The sequence below is a fragment of the Saccoglossus kowalevskii genome, chromosome 7 (genome assembly GCF_978046115.1).
Source record: "Saccoglossus kowalevskii chromosome 7, keSacKowa6.1, whole genome shotgun sequence".
Lineage (NCBI taxonomy): Eukaryota > Metazoa > Hemichordata > Enteropneusta > Harrimaniidae > Saccoglossus > Saccoglossus kowalevskii.
This window is the reverse complement of record NC_140647.1, coordinates 14,092,897-14,105,874: the sequence shown is the minus strand read 5'-3', so window position 1 is coordinate 14,105,874 and position 12,978 is coordinate 14,092,897. Positions and strand designations below refer to the sequence as shown.

Sequence of the window (12,978 nt, the reverse complement as noted above, 5' to 3'; positions counted from 1 at the left end):
CAGTAAAAATAAAGTATTTTACAGTAAGTGAAAATAAAACACAGGTAATAATTTGGTTCTTTACACTAGCTAAATATGTACAATTAATTCTCTCTAAAGATATTGTATAGATGTGTCATATTAGTTATTGGGAGGTGTATGTGTATGTGTATGCATGTAAATAATAGCTAAATATAGGAAAACAGTATGTAAAGATGATACTGGTAATTTTCCTTCACCTACTACAGGGAGAATAAACCTGAATTCAAATCCCTGAAAGCAGAATATGATGTAATAATAATGCCTTTATTGAAATCGTACCCTGTTTAGGATCTGGATTTTTAAAATACAATAAAGTTTCACATACATTCAAAATGGCAAGAAAAATACAAATGAAGACAAAATGAAAGCATAGTAAAATAAAAAAAACAGGAAGAACAAGGACTAATTAGAAAAACAAATCCGAAAAGGTATATGAACGAGTTATATCAATTATAAATATAATAAAACAACTGGTAGTATTTGTTTATGAGTGTCGCTTCTTAAATTGAAGCACTCAAAGATATATTTTGCCAAATGAATTAGTGATTGTTTATCTTTTGTTTTTAGAGTTTTCAATATCAGATTTGTATTACACACAGAAAAAAACTGATCACATATTCATTATAATTTCATAAATAATAATTCTTTAGGTTTGTTATGCCAAAAATTATAAATACTACATAGATGATCTAGTTTCGTGGACAAACCAAACTGTGACTGATCTTAAACTTTATAGTGTCTGTACTGATAAATGCTATACATGGTGTGGTATAATGGAATGTGTATTCCTTATCTGGTCAATATAAAAGTGCATGGAGCTGGCAGGATAAAGTGTAATGTCACAGGGTTTCTGTATGTTTTTATTATAATTCAACTAATTGTGAGTGTGCTCACAATCTTCATTGGTTTATTATAGAAAAACATTTTCTCTAATTTCAACTGGTTATTTTTATTGTAAAAATGAATATTGTCATTGTTAGATTGTTGTGTAACCCTTAAAGGTTACTGTATTTGCTTTATTAGAAGCGCATCGGTATTAGAAACACACTGACATCAACTAAAACTTGCATTTCTTGGTATGCTTGATTATTTATATATGCTACGTTTACAAGCTGCATTTTATCAGAGCCGAACTATTGCTCTTTTCCCCATATAACTCCTGTTATCTTTTGTACATTAATGGTCTTGCGCTTGTGGTCGAACTTGTTTCGAAGTTTGGCCCATTTTGTTCAGTCGAGCTGGAATAGTGCCCTTGACATGGAGTTCATGTTTACATGGTCGGTCCATGTCGTGACTCAGTTTTTTGAAGTCAAACTCAGCTCGAGCTGGCTGAAGCTGAATGCTATTATGCAAAAAAATTTTCAGACTTGAGCTTTCGGGCTCTAATAAAATGCTGTCATGCAAACAAGGTAAGAAATTAATTTTACACATGTAATCTTTTGAATTGGTACATGTTGACCTACTGGAGTCTAGTCAAATCTCTGTATAAGAGTCACACATAACAGTGTTCCAACTAATTTCTAAATTTTGCTAAGCTGGAATCCTAAATTTTCAGCAAATATTTTTTCTATTCGGAATTTGGCGAAATAAATTAAGCAATGAGGTAGGCAATATTTTTTCTCTCCAAATTATTGCAGATTGTACATCTGAATTATAATTATTAATAACATAATAAATTACTTTTTAAATTAGATTAGATGTAAAACAATTGTATTTAAAGTTGAAAGTCACATTGATAAAGTTTTTATTAAAATTCACCTAATTTGTCAACGTGCTGTGTGGCATTTATTTGACTGTTAAAGCACCAAAATAAATGGCATGCCAGCACATAATGTGTTGTAATGTTTTTTTAGTAAGTGCTGTGTGTAATTGCATCTAGTTACTGCATTCATGTGATGTATGGACAACCCGGACATTCCACACTAGAGCTTTAGATTCCACTAAAACTACTGAAATTCATTAACCTTTACTGGAGTTGTCAACATTCGTCCTAGTGTTGATCCCGTCAGCTTTATTTCGGGCGACGTTCCACTGCGATTTCCTTTTACAACTGGATCTTGATCGCAGATTTCCTTTCTCCGATCACTTTCAAGAAATGCAATCCCATAAAATATGTTCACGTTCAATTTATTTTTTACTGAAGGTGTATAAAAAAAAAATTTGAAAATATTGGTTTCAATTAGTTTTGCTTGTTATTGATAACAAATCAGTGAAAATTGTGGTTTTAAGCCAGTGAAAATAAAGTCATTCACAGAACATTCATGTTTTGATGACTTTTCTCAGGAATGACTAGTATTTTGTAGGCTGCATGTACATGTATTATACTGATTAGTTGAGCTGAGATTGTTTTTTTAAATTTAAGATTTTCACCATGTTATATAGTCCTATTTTTCCCACTCAGTTGAAGACTTCTGAGTTACATTTTGTATTTGGGATGAATCAAAAGTACCAAGGATATGTTGTGAAAAAATATGTGGACAATTATTATATGTGTAAGCAATTTTAGTTTGCCTGTCCACCTAATAATTGGATCTTGGTGTATTCGTTTACAAGAGGTGTTGATAGATGTCCCTGGCAACTGCAGATACATTGTTTGTGTGGCTGTACATAAATAAATCAAGCGTTATATTGTGTATACATATATTCAGGACTCGCGCCTCTGACTATAAAAGGATGATCACATTTCCAAACTATTCTTGCGTTATTTCGAAGTCTGTGATCATTCATATAAGTGGCAACAGTGCCATATTTAGGTTGAGGAATGTAGAAACCATGGAAGCTGCACACAACTTTATCACCTCTATATCATAGTGTTAAAAATATTAACCATTTCTATATACATGTAGTGTACTAACAGCAATGCTTTATGGGGTACTAGCTGCTTATACTCGTGTCTACATTTGCCATAAATCTGCTAAAATTAAAAAAAAATAATGACATGTAAGGTTTTGTGCAAAAACAAAACTAATGGAATATTTTGTTGAAACATTGCATTCACATTTTGCATATTTTATTAGCCTCAATATCAACATATCATCAGGCATTACGTAACTTTTAAACTGGATAAGTTTTTTTTATTGCACTTTCAGAAGTGATGAAAAGAGTCATTTATTTACTCATTCTGGATTCTCAATTAAGAGTATTCCTAAGTGTATACAAGCCTAGGTGGTTGATTTATTAGTCTGAAACGTCAGGATGAATTTACGATAAAAAATAACATATAATAATATATATAATAACAAATTATTGTAAGTAATCGTACAGTAAATATTGTTCAATTGTTCACATTTTTTCAATAAAAATACTAACCCAAAGCATACACATTATGAATACAATATAGCAATGAATTGATGGGGTAATAGGATCCAATCATCTTGGGGGGGTTGAGTACAACTCCTTAAGCTGCTATAAATGAATAAGTATATTTTCATTACTCAAGTGAATTCTAACTTCAAATCAAATTAATACTATCCTATAATGGTGTACAAGAGTACAAGTATAGGTGAATACATGTTATGTATGAATAAAATGCTACAATAAATATTGAGTGAGTTTGGCAGATATTACAACATTGTATAAACTCTCATGAAAAATGCAGACTGATACATTAATTTTAAATTTAAGTATACCCCTATAGTGATTTTCTAAAATTTATTAATAAAATATCAGCAGTCCTGTTAACTTGCTTTTTTCTGTTAGAAAGTTTTGAAAGTCCTAACCCTAAATTCAAATCTTTGTCAGAAGGAAAAACTAAATTTCATTTGAAATTTAGTTCTCGGCAATCTGTATTTTTACATATATTTTTCCGAATTGAACAATTTCCAATGGCTTGCCTTCAGGAGGGAGCTCAACTTAGTACTATATTAGAGTGCAAAGAATTGTCCAATAAATTAAAAGATATTTTATTATATTTAAATGCAAGAAGATTTTATTTTGAACAAATTCTGTGTCATACCACATTGTAGTCAAGACTAGCACTTATGATGTTCAATTTTTATGCTCTCAGTAAACCAGATAGCTTATATCTGTATCTTACCAGTCATATTCGGCCCTCATGTTTGAATATAAATATAGTGGGTGATAGTTATAAAAAAATAATATACATTTAATTTTTACTTATATTCACGTCATTAATTGAGAGCATGGAGTATGCTCTGTGCGAGTTTCCATCCATGTCTAAGGCATGCACGAATGGTCAGATGAGTTCATGTATTGTGCAGAGAACACAATGAGGTCACCAAGGCTATTAATAAAAGTAGACTGTCTGTTGCTTGATTTACATGTTTGGCGCAGTGTTACTGACTGGAATCGTTTTTTTAGTATCATGATTATATTACTACAATATTATTTGATACGTTTGAACCATGCTTTGTTTTTATTACCTTATCATTGACAACATATAACTAAATATAATTAGTTGACTGTTGAATATTTGATGACATTATGCAAGCATTGCAAGTTCCAGGTTTATATAATTTATGTATTTAACGACACAAAAATGTCTAGGAATAGTAAAGTTCAGCAGTGTGGTCTCAACAATTACATTTAGAAATGATCTACTGATTTTATAGTGGATCGATAAATTTAAAAAAAAAAAAAAAAATATTTTTATTCTAAATATTAAGCAAATTAATAAATTTATATTTAATTTCTGTCTCACCAGAGTAACTTGTTGCCTTAAATAAAATCTCCCTGTGATTTTTATTCAGAATGATCTTCATCGCAAATTTAACTTGTGTATTACATAAGATATTCTGACCGTTTTGGGGTTTCCTTAACGGCATCTTGATGGTCTAATGTTGTCAAAATGCTACACCATAATTTTGGTTTGGGGAGAAAAAGATGATGCTTTTCTTAAAAACTGTTCATGAAATAATATAATTGAGCCATTTACATGTATTCTCTTGATTGAACCTTTGGGTCAAAATCTTTGGGAAACTGATTACTGTTGTAGTGAATTAGGAATCTTAACCATCATTGTTCCCTTTAAAATTTGGTACAACATATTAATTAAACATTTTTTTTGTATTTTTCTATGATTTCTTTGTAAATTTTGATCAAAATGGACATAATTTCTCAAAAGTTATAAGGGTCTAAATCAAATTTGTGAAAAAAATATGGGAAAAATTGCACAGCTTGATTTTTTGTGAAGTGTAACAAAATTTGACTGGCTTTTAAAAGGGTTGATACAGCATAACAAGGCTTTTTTTTTTTTTTTTTTTTTGCTGCTCCTGATACTTTACCCAGCAACCATCAAGTATGATTCATACTATTACTCAACATTTATAAGTGTTTCTAAATTCTCTAGCATTAGTTATAATTTTCTTATCTTTGTACAAATGGTTATAGTAATGCATCTCCATTGACCATTTGACCTGTGTTGAGAGGTCACGCTGTAATAATACAGTGTCAGTGTATGTGATGTCAAACCTGACTATTATGCCACAGGTACAAAAATGTATGTGGTTTTAATGAATGGCATGCCCACTTTCCCTCCCATCATTTAGACGTACACGTAAATATTGAATACTATCCTGTTCTGCTCTTTTTATCGAGTATAATGCTGTTTCTGTGCATTCACTACTCCAGGAAGGATGTTTGAAATGCTGTTGTTAATAATTGAGTAGGTGAAATGCAAACTGTTTTCATTGCAGTTTATATCAGCTGCTATATCGTAATTATAGTTCATCTGTTGTACTCTTATTTCAATTGCATACTCTATTTTCACAAATTTCACGTATCATAGAAAATAGTCGACATTAGTAGACAGTGTGGAGGGGTATTTTTTTGATTTTTTCATAATTTTAGAACAAATGGACATAAATTCCCATGTTTTCTGGTCTTTTTTTGTTTTTAAATTAATAAATTTAACAGTTTATAGTATTTGGCTGCATTCTTTTAGCAAATCCGGCGCATTCAGAGTGAGTCTGCTGCATTTGGAGCAAGTCCGGCGCGTTCAGAGTGAGTCTTGCCGTAATAGGAGTTCATCATGATAGGTTTATTAGTGTAGACATTTTGTTGTAGTGAAATATGCAACGCACAATTTGGCCATGTAATGACAATCTACCCAATGATGCTCTCGTAGCTTTATCTTCAACTTTGAACTTAATTTGAATGATGACTAAGCAAACTAGGGAATGTTGATAGTGATCATCAATTCACGTCTACCAGGTACAACGTTAAGCTCCCTCGCAGTGACACAGCACACAACATGATTCCCATGCTCCATATGTAATTTGTATAAAATGCATTGTTTACATGAAATCATAACATGTGCAGTGACAAGCAAAAAACGTCTCACTTCTGAAACCCTGCAACACATGACCTATGTATCTATTGTCAGAAAATGGATACATAGTTGTCATGGTTACACATAGCTGTATGTGTAGTTACTTGTCTATTTTGGCGATTGTTTAGTGATATCACCAGATAACGATCTTTTAATCTGATTGCAACTGTTCAATGTATTCCACACCTTGTCAATATTTCCACTCATACTCAATACCATAAGCCGACGAGAGCCGATTTTTCATGTTTAAATCTGGGTGGTAAATCATGAAATATTGCAGCAGTGAGAATAACAATGAACTCCTTCACCTGCTAGGGATTTGCAGTTGCTTTCATGAAATGGTGTTCTGGTGAATACCCCCGGTACTCTCAAATTTGAAAATAATGAATATTTCTAACAGCGACAATTATTGGTTTTCAGTTGCTCTACAATGTGCAGGTGCTGGTAACCTCATCTGATATAGGTTCATGACTCATACCATTTAACCACTCAGCCATTTATTATATAATAAAAATGAATCATCCCAGCACAAATTTTGTCATAGATGCTTTCTCACCTGGGAAAAAAAAAAAATAATTTCTTTATTTTCCTAACTCGTTTCTATATTATTAAATTAGTGTCATTTGTTTGTGTCTGGGGCAACCTTTATTGTAGACGTACTGTGCTGTCCCTGGTTGTTCATAACAGATCTCTTTGCCATGTAATTTATTCACGTTCAATGACTCATGCGTTTCCCCTGGGATCTGCATTGTTAAAATCGTCAGACAGATTCGCCTTTATTTACATATTACGTGTATACATGCACTTTTATTTTTCTCACTTATATTTAATATTTATATTTAAAAAAAATTCAGTGAACAGTAAATGATAATTTAAAAATATGACTTCATCTGCAACAATATCTAATATGCCATCAAACCAGGGAATCATATCTGCACATAGTATCTGGAGCGTGTAGTAGTTAATATACTACATTTGTATAAAACATGTCTTTTAACTGGCATGTTTTTTCAGCTAACTTGGCTAATTCTAGATGTAAACTAAATTAAAATAAAATATATTCTCATAAAGTTGGTATTATTGGTACTTTAGCTAAATTAAAATTCTGTTAATTCATGTATTGAGGTAATTTCGCTAGATGGCATGTAGTTATTTCAACCTGTTTTACAATATATTGATATTCAAATTTTGAGTAAATGAACAATATATTTAAACATGCGATGCTTTGGGAAACCTATTGAATGCGACATGTTGTCAAACTGTGGAACTTTGTTTTGTTCTTAGATTTGAAATATGAGGGTTTAATATTGAAAACCAATATATGCAAGGTTTGTCCAGACTCGAATTTCCCATTTGTCTGACTGCTACTTTTCTATGTGATTAATGTGAGACGCTCACTCGCATCAACAGTCTTGCGTCTTATTGTTATTTCACTACCCTGGACAACACCTTGCCTGCATAGGCTTAGGAGTATAATGCCAATGAATTTTTTAATATATTATTCAGTACTGTCTGAAGACGACGTAATTGGATTCAATAAACATACATTGCATAGTGTTTGATAGATTGTTGAATTTGGATAACATCTGAAAAACTCTGTCCTGTGATTGACTAATATAATTGCACGTAATGACGTACATGTATACACTGATATTAATTTATTTTACTGGGGAGGGGGCAGGGCTCTGGAATACTTGCATATTTGCATTATTCTGCATAAATAAACATTGCCTTTCACCAAAATGTCCAGGAGTTGTATGATATATCATGCCTAATAGAGGGGCACCTCCAATAAAGTATATGTACAATGTAATTTGTAAGACGTAAGTTATATAATGGTTAATACAAAAAATATTTGATTAAAATAAAGAACAAAGTGATACATTAAAATCTAGATTTAAAGATGTTTATTAAATGAATGATGTCATACACGTTTTGCTGCTTTCATGGTGCATTGTGGTGTTCCTATAGTGTATTGTGAAGTCAGATGCATGATGGTATCACCACAATGCACACAAGTGTTTCTATGTAATGTTAATTTGAGATTTTTCCAATGATTATTTTTTCAGCTTTTCGTCACACTCGCGAATAAACTAAAACCTTTGCATCATTCACATGCCCCCTTTTTAATAAATATATTATTGAACTGTACTTGTCTATCATTGCCATCAGGACGTTTTCAGTACGCACAGTTCACGTTTTCTTGGATATCGTTAATTTGGGCCAAGAAAAAATAAAATTATGATTATAGTAACAGGATAATGTATTTGGGTAGACATGTAAGGTTTTCATTTTATCAAATTTTAATTTATTTTTCTTCCCAATGGAATCATTCATGCTTATTAATAAACATTTAAGATTAATCAAGAATGACCACCAATTGCAGTTAGTCATAATAGTGGACATTTGGGTTTCATAATTGTGAGTGATCAGAAACACAAATGTTTTTTATTGTTTCCTTATATGTAATTAAAAATTTTTAGAAGTGCATCATCTCTCATGTGTGGAGGGAATACAGTTGGGGGTCAGAGTTTCTGTTCTATGCGTCATTCTAACACTACCTGTAAACATGCATGACAACCATGAAATTCCCACTGCTGGATATTCTTGAGATCTGATAAATTGAGGGCATTTGAAAGTCGATGCTGCCAGTGAAATGATCAATGCTACATAATTTCAAGACTCTAAAAATCCCGGAACATATTTCTCTTGTGAAATCAAGTTGTTTCAATGCATACAGAGTATTTTTTCTGTCATTGACGATGCGGTGCACATATGGTTCACCAATCTTGCAATAGAATCCTGGCTTTATTATTGAAGTACATGTATTCCACAACTTTACAAATTTAATATGAAAAACCTGTAATGCATATGACGGGTGTATCTGTTTTTTGGTCTGCATTCAAAAAGAATGCAGTAATATTTACTCCTGAAGTTCAGATTACAGGTTCAGGTTTACAAGATCATTGTCCCTGTATACCTCAAGGTATTGACACATTGTCATGTTAATAACGACTAGTGTAAAGAAGTTAAGGATTGACAGTATTCAGTTTCCTCATTGCTTGTATCCAGTGTTAAGAATGAAACAAGTGAGTGCATTGAATAGAATTCAATAATGGTGTACTGTGGTTTATGTGTATGGGATAAACAGCTTATCTGTGTTGTTTAACTGTTAACAGCATGCCCATTACAGTATACTTGTGCATATAAACATGACTGTGTTATTTTTGTCATATGGGTGTTTGTGGTCTTTATTTATTTGATCAATTGTGATTGCTGAACCAGTGTTTACTTACTAGTATAGTAGGAGCAGCCACCTAACAGATCAAGTTCGCATACAGTAATGTTACATTTGATATGCCTTGTGCTCATTTTGTTTATATGCCATTTGATTTTATTGTTGAAACTTTACTGGTAAATTTGTTGTTTTTTATTTTTATTCATTTTTATTTTTCTGTGTCCTTAACCAATTGTCAGACACACATGTAGCTTTCATTTTGTTCAAAGTTGTGGGAAAAGGTTCGATGTATGTGTGTGTGCGAGAGAGTAAAACAAAGCGATGTTGACTGTTTCAAACCTGAAGAAGAATTGATTTATTTCTCAGTAATACAGAGATAATTAACACGTGTTGTTTATACAATTGAAGTAAACAACTACTACTAATACTAAATATAAATTCAGACATGAAAGGCGGCATTAAAACTATCTACACACAGGATGTTGCGTAATCCATCTACTAATACCAGCCATGAACAATATGCGGTAAGAGTCTGTTTGATGGCGCAGCGTTTGAGATATTACGACTACACAGATTTTCTGACACTCCGGGCCGGCGAGATAATAAACGATCAAAGTGAAAATTAAGAATTAATACAAATATCGAAACAATAACACGAGAAAATGTAATAACAATTCGAACGTCTACGCGGTAATCCAAAGAAAGTAGTATAAATTCAATACGTATGTGAATACAAGTACATAGAGAATGTGTAAATTAAAAATATAAACTAAAAATAAACGAATGTATTTAGATACAACAAACGAACTAATGTCAAGCACACTGTTTACAGTACAGTACGATATACAGATTACATATTGTCTCAACTCGAGAGTCTAATAAATTCCTTTGCATTGAGTGCAGCCATTCTTTTTGGACGCGTTGTTTTCACATTGTCTGTTGTTCGTTGAGTCGCTGAAATTGTATCGCTGACGGACGAACTGTTAAAACTAACATCTTGTACTTCAAGGGGGTACAGTTTTATGATTTTCCTTCCATGGTAGACTAGCTACATATATGCCATCCCTGGTGCGGGTCAAATTATTTTCTTTGAACTCTTCAAAATCAGTCTGACGAGAGTGTTCTTTGTGAGAAATACCGATGGCTTCTAAGTCCCAATATCGCGAGAAATTGAGTTCGTCCTTAGTACTGTCTACCATAACCTTTAAACATGTAGCGTTCATAACTGATGTATTGTTATGTATGTATGTTGGTCGGTCCAGATAGAAGATAGCCCAATTTCGACTGAACTGCAGTTGGCCCAGGACCCCGAATCACGTTATCTTGCACAATGGACCAATAGTAGTCGGCACCTATCAAAAGCCCTATTTCGAAAGTGTCCTTTTCGACATGAGGTGCGAGTGGTAGTTTTTGTAGATACTCTTATTTAGAAACAGTAACACTCACGTAATTAGTGACTGGAGTGGAAATTCTTGGTACAACCAGGGCTCAATGGAAACCGGTCCTTGCTTTGTTTGTAGGGTGATACGAACAATAGGTCTTGCTTGAACAGTCGTCTTGTTAGCACCAAATGTAGCGAGATTTAGGTTTTCTGTTCGGCATTTCGGGGTGTCAATCTGAAGTCTGTCCGCTATATCTTGGGTAATAAACGTGCGCTGGGCGCCTTCGTCTAGTAATATGTTGACAGAAGTTCCCTTTCTTGAACTGGAGATAGTCGCAGAGACAGTTTTAAGTAATACTGGACTGGTAGTTGGTGTCAGTTTGACGTGTGTCTTCAATACCGGAAGTTTGTGATTTCACGGGTGTCTTCTTAGCATTGTTGCAGAGTGTAGAATGGTGTTTCCCGTGACAGAATTTACAGCGATATTTAGACTTGCACTCATGTACTTTATGGTGTCCTAAGCAATTAAAGCACAATCTGTCTCTTTTCACTATAGCCATACGTTTATCGGGTCCAATTATGATTTCACAAGCATGTGCTGAGTGGGCGGCTTTGCAGTATGCACATTTGATGGGTCTAGGCTTGAAATCGGAAGATCTGTTCGACTTGTATCCAACATGAAAAGATGTTGTAGAGGGTGAATATCTTTCAGTGGCGTGTTGCTCATTGAATTGTTCTATCGGATTACCCGCTTGTCTAGCTTGGATTTCTTTGTGTATGGCTTTCTTCAATTCTGTTATTGACCAGGCGTTATTACCATGTTCGCGTGAAATCTGGGTTCTTGTATTTGCAGGCAACTTCTCGAAAATAATCGGAACATGTAGATCGCCATAGTAATCCTCCTTTTTACCAAGAGATCGCAATCCACGAATGTAGGTTTCTAGATTGTCGTAAAAATTGGTCATACTTGATAAAGAATTATCGGGTGGTTGTAGCTCCCATAATGCCTTCATGTAGCTAGAAATAATCTTATGTGGTTGACCATACCTTTGTTCTAAGAGTGTCAGTGCTTCTGAGTAGTTTGCGTTGGTTAACTGCAGACCTTTGACAGTTCTTGCTGCTTTACCACTTAGTTGTGTCATCAAGTACTGGAATTTTTGGATGTTTTCCAGACTAGAGTCATTATCTACGGACGACCTAAAGGCGTCAATGAACGTGGTCCATTTCAGAATGTTACCTTCAAACGTTGGTAACTGTAACTTGGGTAGGTTGACCGTTCTTGTTGTTCTTGATGTCATCGAAGTATCGGGTGATGTGGGTGTCTCTGTTACTGGTCTTTGTTCAGTGTTTCTCTCTAGAAAGCTTTGAAAACGCACCAAAGTTTCGTTTATCTTGATTCCGTAGTCATCTGCTTCTTCGAATATTTTGGCGTATACATCCAGTATTTTGTCATCGCATTCTTGAATGGTCTTTAGACGTTGCCTTATATCTTGTATTGTTGCAGTCATCAAATCTTTATCGGATGTCAGGAATTCGTCTTTTTGCATGAGTTTTTCGGCTTTGTGAATCTGTTTGGTCATCTGTCCTCTGTTGCCCTTACGCTTCTTGTTTGCTTTCTGGCCGTCAGTTTCTGCCATATCGATGATGTCTTGGTTTACTCTCTGTTTCAGTTCAAGATCCTGGTCTCGGCACCATAAATTCTAATGTGGGAAAAGGTTCGACGTATGTGTGTGTGCGAGAGAGTAAAACAAAGCGATGTTGACTGTTTCAAACCTGAAGAAGAGCTGATTTATTTCTCAGTAATACAGAGATAATTAACACGTGTTGTTTATACAGTTGAAGTAAACAACTACTACTAATACTAAATATAAATTCAGACATGAAAGACGACATTAAAACTATCTACACACAGGATGTTGCGTAATCCATCTACTAATACCAGCCATGAACAATATGCGGTAAGAGTCTGTTTGATGGCGGCAGCGTTTGAGATAATACGACTACACAGATTTTCCGACAAAGTATGTATAAAGTCAGCGTCCTTGCTGC

The 12,978-nt window shown here is 33.7% G+C and overlaps 1 protein-coding gene across 1 annotated transcript in view; it reads left to right on the top strand.

Annotated features, from left to right (window-relative positions):
- LOC100372131 (dihydropyrimidinase-like) overlaps positions 1–12,978 on the top strand; it is a 47,630-nt gene that overhangs the window by 3,574 nt on the left and 31,078 nt on the right. The gene's annotated exons all lie outside the window — the stretch shown is intronic.